This window comes from Agrilus planipennis, unplaced genomic scaffold (assembly GCF_000699045.2).
Source record: "Agrilus planipennis isolate EAB-ADULT unplaced genomic scaffold, Apla_2.0 scaffold61, whole genome shotgun sequence".
NCBI classification, from domain to species: domain Eukaryota; kingdom Metazoa; phylum Arthropoda; class Insecta; order Coleoptera; family Buprestidae; genus Agrilus; species Agrilus planipennis.
In genome coordinates, this window is record NW_020438922.1 from 735,608 (window position 1) to 742,557 (window position 6,950).

Below are 6,950 nucleotides of genomic sequence, written 5' to 3' on the forward strand. Positions count from 1 at the left end.
AACCAGCATACATCATGAAGGAAGAACAGCACTTCCAACCGATACTCACAACGAGGAAAATGGACGATCGACCAGCCCATACTACAACCCGGTCCGGTCGTCGAGTACATTTCCCTAGCTATATCCAAGCAAGCTAATCCACTTCGTTCCTCACTGGAAGGGGGGTCCTGTGGGAACACTCGGTATAGCGAAAAACATTTATTGTGTGTATCAATTAAGCGTCTACATTTGTGCTGACTTAGTTAGGTCGCGACACACTGCGACTAACTGGGTCAACAGCAAATACACACACAAATGTAATGTGCTGAAATGTTCCTAACCATATAATCCATGTAAATAGATTTAGTATAAATACTCTGTAAATATCGAAATAAAATTAGTCTAACACCAGGCTCACTATCATTCGGATGCTGATAAAGTGTCAACCCTTGGAATCATCAATGATGCAGATAATGTGTCCAACGATATTATAATCGGTTCTTCTCAGAACCACAACTTTTGATAGTCACATCTTACTACTGAGAGTGGCTACATAATTAACAGCTACTTATTTCATAAACACCCTGTATTCATGAATATTCTTCAATCGTCTATATATCATAACAAATTATAGTAATACCACTTCTTGTCTACATTGTTTTTCTGTAGAGGCGGAAGTGTTATTTTGAAAGAACTGTATCGATTTGTAGATAATTAAAATATACTGACATATAAAAACCAAATAATGAACTGTTAATGATAGTTAATAGGTATCTCTCAAATTAACAGAGTAATGTTTAGTATTATATAACTGTTATTAAACTAACCCTTTACTTGCCTATTCATATTTGGAGAAAGTACCTAGGTTCGGTACAATTTGTTATTTTTAAGTACATAGGTAGGTACTCAATTAGTGTTAAAAGCTTCCTAGAACGTCATATATTTATATGCGTAAATAAGTAACTGTCATTTTGTCTAAGAGCTCTCATCATAAAGAATAAGAATACAGTATACGTATGACAAATAATGCATTACATATTACGTAGGCTTATATATAAATACTGTTTTTTCAATAATCTTATCTATATATGTATAATTGAAGTACGTACCTGTACATAAAACATGCAAGTTTTACATGATGGTACCTCCATGATTTCACAAGTTTACAATATGTGATAGATGTTTTATGTTTATAGTTTTATAAAAATGTGTTGCAATATATTCTTATGTTTCATTTTTCTTTGAAATTATTCGTACATACATAGAAAAATTGATTCTAAAGCGTTAAGCTTAAAAATATTGACGTGGAAGTAATTGTGTATATGCTAGAGATGCACCGGATAGTGGATTTACCGGTTAGGAACCGGGCAACCGTAAACCCGCCTTTAGTTCTACCGGGTACCAGCGGCGGCCCATACATCACTGCAAAAGTGTTCATTTGGATTTTAATATAAAATGTTTGAAATTATTAATAAATACGTTGAATCTCTCATACAANTACCACAGATAAGGTTGGTGTACATTTTTGATACTGCAGCTGACACCAGTACAAAAAGCAAAGCACCCTGTGCGAATAAACAGATATTTACTGAAACTTTCTATTATATTGCCGAAAAAGTTCGTTAAAAACTGAAATTGACTTTCTCATTTAATTTTGTATTGTATCTGTAAATGTAAGTACGTATTACTTCAGGTAGTCTGAGGACCGTGTAAAATTACAGTTACTTTTCAGATATTTTTGTCGACTTTTGCGGTAAATCTCATTTGAGTTTATGGTCAAGGTTCCTCCCGGCTATAGCCGTCTGACTTTCGTTCAATTTTAATAGTAGCCTTTTTTCCGGAAAATTCACTCGTTATTATAACATGACATAACGGAATGAAATAATTTTACGTTGTTCTCGGTAATTTTGAGGAACACCACTTTCTACGAAACCAAGTACTTCTGCTTTTTAACTTCATTACATATCCAAACCACTTTCACCTTTTCTGCAGAAAAGTGCTTTACTTGATGTCCATTATAATTGCTTCAGATAACTAACTGTAAAAGACATAATTAAAGGTGGACCTACTTGTGAAGAACTTTTTAACCGGCGACAACTGCTTTTCATTATATATTTAAATTATTCAACCGATTCAATTACAAATTGCCGTGTTTTTTATTATTTTGTTGGTTTTGAGCTTCAGCAACGTTAATAGAAATGTTACTACTGAATATAATGGGAGTCCACGGTAATTTTGACCTCCCCCCAATGACTTTTAACCCCCTGGGTTTCTACATTTCCGATCCTTAACAAAGCGTCCATCTGAGAGCGAACTGTAGTGCGGTAAACACCTTATTAACCATTAAAAATTAAAAACTACAACCAGTTCCATCAAGGATCTTATTGTAGGATGCGAATTCGTCAGTTCTTATCTAACCTCACTTCTGCAGAGCAATGGAAAATTGTCTTGTAATATTGGTCGAATCATCATCATTATAAGGTCGTCAGTCCTAAGACTGATTGGACACGCACCTCGACTCTTTCCTATCCTGAGCTAATATTCGCATTTCCCTAAAACTAGAACATCCCACATCCCTAACTATTCCTCCTAACTCCTGTTTCTGTCTCTAATATGTCTTTGACTAAACCTTCATGCCTAAGAAGGTGTCCTACCAACCTATCTCGCCTATTTCTTACTGACTTCCTTAGAGTCCTCTGTTCTCCTATGCAGGAACAGGAGTCAGGAGGAGTAGAGGTAGACCTACAATTGATTACTGCTCGCAAATAGTTAAGGATGTGGGATGTTCTAGTTTTCGACCGAGCGGCATGGCCTAGAGGTTTAGATCATTGCTTAGCATTCGGAAGGATGCCGGTTCGATTCCGGGTCCATCTGCCTTGGTCCAAATTTTTCTGTGGTTTCCTTAGACCACTCAGGCAAATACTGAGGCAGTCATATTCCACAGATAATCTTTCATTCTCTTCTGTCTTCATTTCTTCAGTCTCAACTTTCTCACCGGAACCACCACCCACCCATTCCCACGATTCCTGAAAGGAGACTGAAGAGAGTCTTCCGCTGTACCTTCCGTCGTAGTCCGGAGGGACTGCCCGCCCACCAGCATTACTGGCTGGTGGGAATGAAACACCCAAAATTTTTTTTTCTAGTTTTCGGTAAATGCTTAGCTCAGTGAAGAGAGCTCAGAAATTCTGTAATTGGATTTATCCAACATTATTAATCCAACTTAACTTTTATTAGTCAACCAAATGCATGCAGGATTTTTCGTGTACCTAGTAAATTAAATTAATATTATGGGAATCATAAAAGTCGCAATAGGATTTATTTTTGTTATCCGCTATTCTAGCAGACACGAAATTTAAGATTTGATGGTCAGTTACAACTGTCAGATATGGAATGCGTTATTATCGTGGCATGATCAGTGTTGTGAAATTTAATAATAAGTGAAAGGCCATAAGTACATGAAAGATACATTATGTAGATACGCATGTAAGTGTACGAATGCGTCTGTCTTCATAATGTGGGTACATAAGTTCCGATTTCTACCATGTATGAAACTCGGAAGTCTGCCAAAACCGCACCCTGAACTAGTTATTAAAGCGTTATAACTCAAGTATAAGACGACTATTTGCAGTTTTTGTAATTCTTACTAAATAATTATTTCAATATAAATTTTTATTAGTTTCCACAAGGTGTATTACACTTCCTTCATTTGATAGACGATTTCTCGTACTTTCTTCAAACGTTTCGGTAATTAGAAGTTTACTTTAATTTAGTCATTAGCATGAGTGATAAATTTTAATCAATAATAAGATGTCTGAACATATGTAAATGTGATTTTCGCACTTTATGATGCTTAATGGGCGATTATAGCCACCAATACAAATGTCTACACAGATCGTATGCTACTAATAGTATTCGCTATTCACAAGTTGTATCCTATTACAATAAACCGATACTAGTTTTTTTTTTATTAATTTTCATCTGTCTCATTATTCTCAATTAAGAATACTTAATTACAAACGATTACTAACATATGCATAAGTACTCCATAACAATCTATGTTAATCTTCAACTCGATTATCATTTAAAATAAGCGGTGAATATATTCATAATTTTTGTTCCAAAATTCCACAATTTTACTGTTAAATCGGTTGTTGTGGTTTTTTCAGAAATTTAACAAACCTTATGTAATATTTTGATGGTTAACTAACTGTAGTATGTTGACTAGACCTTTAAATTAAAACGTACTTAATGTAGAGATGTGTAAAATGTTTTTTTAAAAGTATTTAAATACAAAAAGCAATTACTTTTTTGATTTGTTATTTCAAACGTAAAATAAAAAATAGATTTCCCTTTTAACTTATAAATGCTAAATGCAAAATACGTACTTCCAAAATACCTTTTTCAAATAAATACTGTTTTGCAGTAAATACCTATTCAATTTTCTACATTCACTTAAGTATAAAATATTTTTTAAGAAAACCTTGCAGGCATATTCTCATTTTTTTTTAATATTGGAATTTTTCTAGACTAGTACTTAGTGGTGTTTGCATTATATCACCAGCTACGAAGATTGAGTGTGATTCTACTTTTCTGTTTGAAGTGATTGAGATATAGTTTTTCTATATTTATGTTATAGGTTCTTCAGTTTATCAACAAATAATTCTTCTATATGCTTCCTTATTTGCCTTTGTCAACCGTTTTAAGTGGAAAATAGACACTGATGCCAAAATAGTTTCTTTACCGTGAATGATCACAGCCCAAATAGGCTTGCAAATAATTTTATTGATGTAAAATCAACCACAATTATTTTATATCAAAATATTTACAACTCCATTTTGATTCTGATCTGTTACACAATGTAATAAGATCAAGAAATGGATACCATAGTTTCTTTAACTTTAGGTTCATCTAATAAGTGAAGTTTTTCGAATCGCTTTCTAAGAATTTTGGATTATATGCATTTATTAGCACACCACAATATCTTGTAGTTTTCAGTTTTACACAGCTGGCATATAACAATTCGATATTGTTTTGCGGGGCTGTTTTGTCGTATTTTATAAAAGTTTGTAGTTTCTTGCTAAAGGTAGGATAAGTGGTGATTTGGCAGGTTCAAAATTCCATGGACAATAACATTGAACCCGGAAAACAATATCGATCCAATATTATAGATTATCCATTTCCAAGGAGTTTAGAATTTTTGTTAAAGAATTAGAAGGCATTCATGGAATGTCTCTTTATCCCCTTTTTAAGGTTCTAATTTCTTGAATGGCCAATGTGAAGTAATTTTCATTCATTTTATATAATACTAGCGACCCGCCCCCGCTTCGCACGTGTGCAATGTTGATACTAAATATGTATATTTTTGTTTTGTTTAGATTATTATCGAGAAGGGGAAATATTCAAAAGATACCTCCTGAACATACTAAATATACTACAGAATGTCTTTATATACAACATTCACAGTTTTCTTGTCATTAGACAATACAAACCGGCCTCCCAGCCGGTACCGCCGCAACCGCTATGTCCCTGCATTTTAAGTCTGTAATATCTTCGAAAATATTCATTTAAATTACATGCTGTAAAGGGCCATATTGATCTATATTAAATGCACAATGTATTTAAGGTACTTAATTGGATAAGAATTAATGCTGTATTGCCTACAATCGCTTCGTAAATAAGTCATTATTTCTCATAAAAAGTAAAGGATAAAAATGGTTATTGTGGGTTATCCCTAAGAGATAGACATATACCATCCAGGACTTTTTTGTAGACCTTTTTAAGATGTACAATGTTGTAGTATATTATTTTGATCTATCTCGTAGGGTTCAGGCAGCGTTTTCAATGTAAGCGCAAAAAATATGTTTATTTACGACATCACATTAGAAACCTCTAAAATTATCAGTGTTTCCCTACTATATTATGCATGTATTATACATATAAACCTTCCTCTTGAATAACTCGATCTTTTAAAAGAAATCGCATCAAAATCCGTTGCGTAGTTTTAATGATTTAAGCATACATAGGGACAGACAGCAGGAAAGCGCCTTTGTTTTATACTGTTTAGTGATTTGATGGGTGATACTAACGGTAAAAATGTATTTTGCATTTTACAAATAGAAAATACGTTTGGAAAAGTATTTTAAATAAAATACAAAAAGCTTTTCTCAAAACAGTATGTAAATGCAAGATAAAAATAATTATTTTTTATTTTGTATTTATATTTTAAATGCAAGTACTTCAAATAAATCGCATCTCTGATCTAATGGTTACCTGTTGTGATATTACGTGATTGGTATAGTGATGGACACTGCTAATTTTTCTATCAGGAAGCCATCAGTTAAATCAGATGGCGTTTAGTAAATTTTTCGCATCAATTATAAAACAGTTATGCTTGTAAGATAATGAGTGTTGACTATTATTAAAAGTAGCGGAAGATATGCTGTTCTACTTGAATAGATAATTAACCTGCATGTATGGAGAGTGAAATTTTCGAGATAAGTAGGTAATCCGTCTCTTTGTAACTTTATCGTTTATTACTTTATTACTCTAGGCTAATTATGATTTAACTACAAATGTATAATCGATGTTTTTGATTATGTTTTTATATGTAACTAAAAACGGAAATGTAATTGGTTGATTGGGTTCCGCCAATCAAATAAAATTATGTAATACTTGATTATTGTACAGAACAGAAGGTACAAGATAATAAAAATATTTGACTCATAATCAGATTGGCAGTATTAACTAGAACAGCCCACATCCTTAGCTATTTGCAAACAGTAATCTAATCTAGGTCTACCTCTACCCCTCCTAACTCCTATTTCTGCCTCTAATATATCTCTGACTAGACCTTCATGCCTGAGAAGGTGTCCTACCAACCTATCTCGCCTATTTTTTATTGACTTCCATAGAGTCCTCTGTTCTCCTATTCTTTCCAATACCTCTTCATTTCTAACCTTTTCTACCCACGA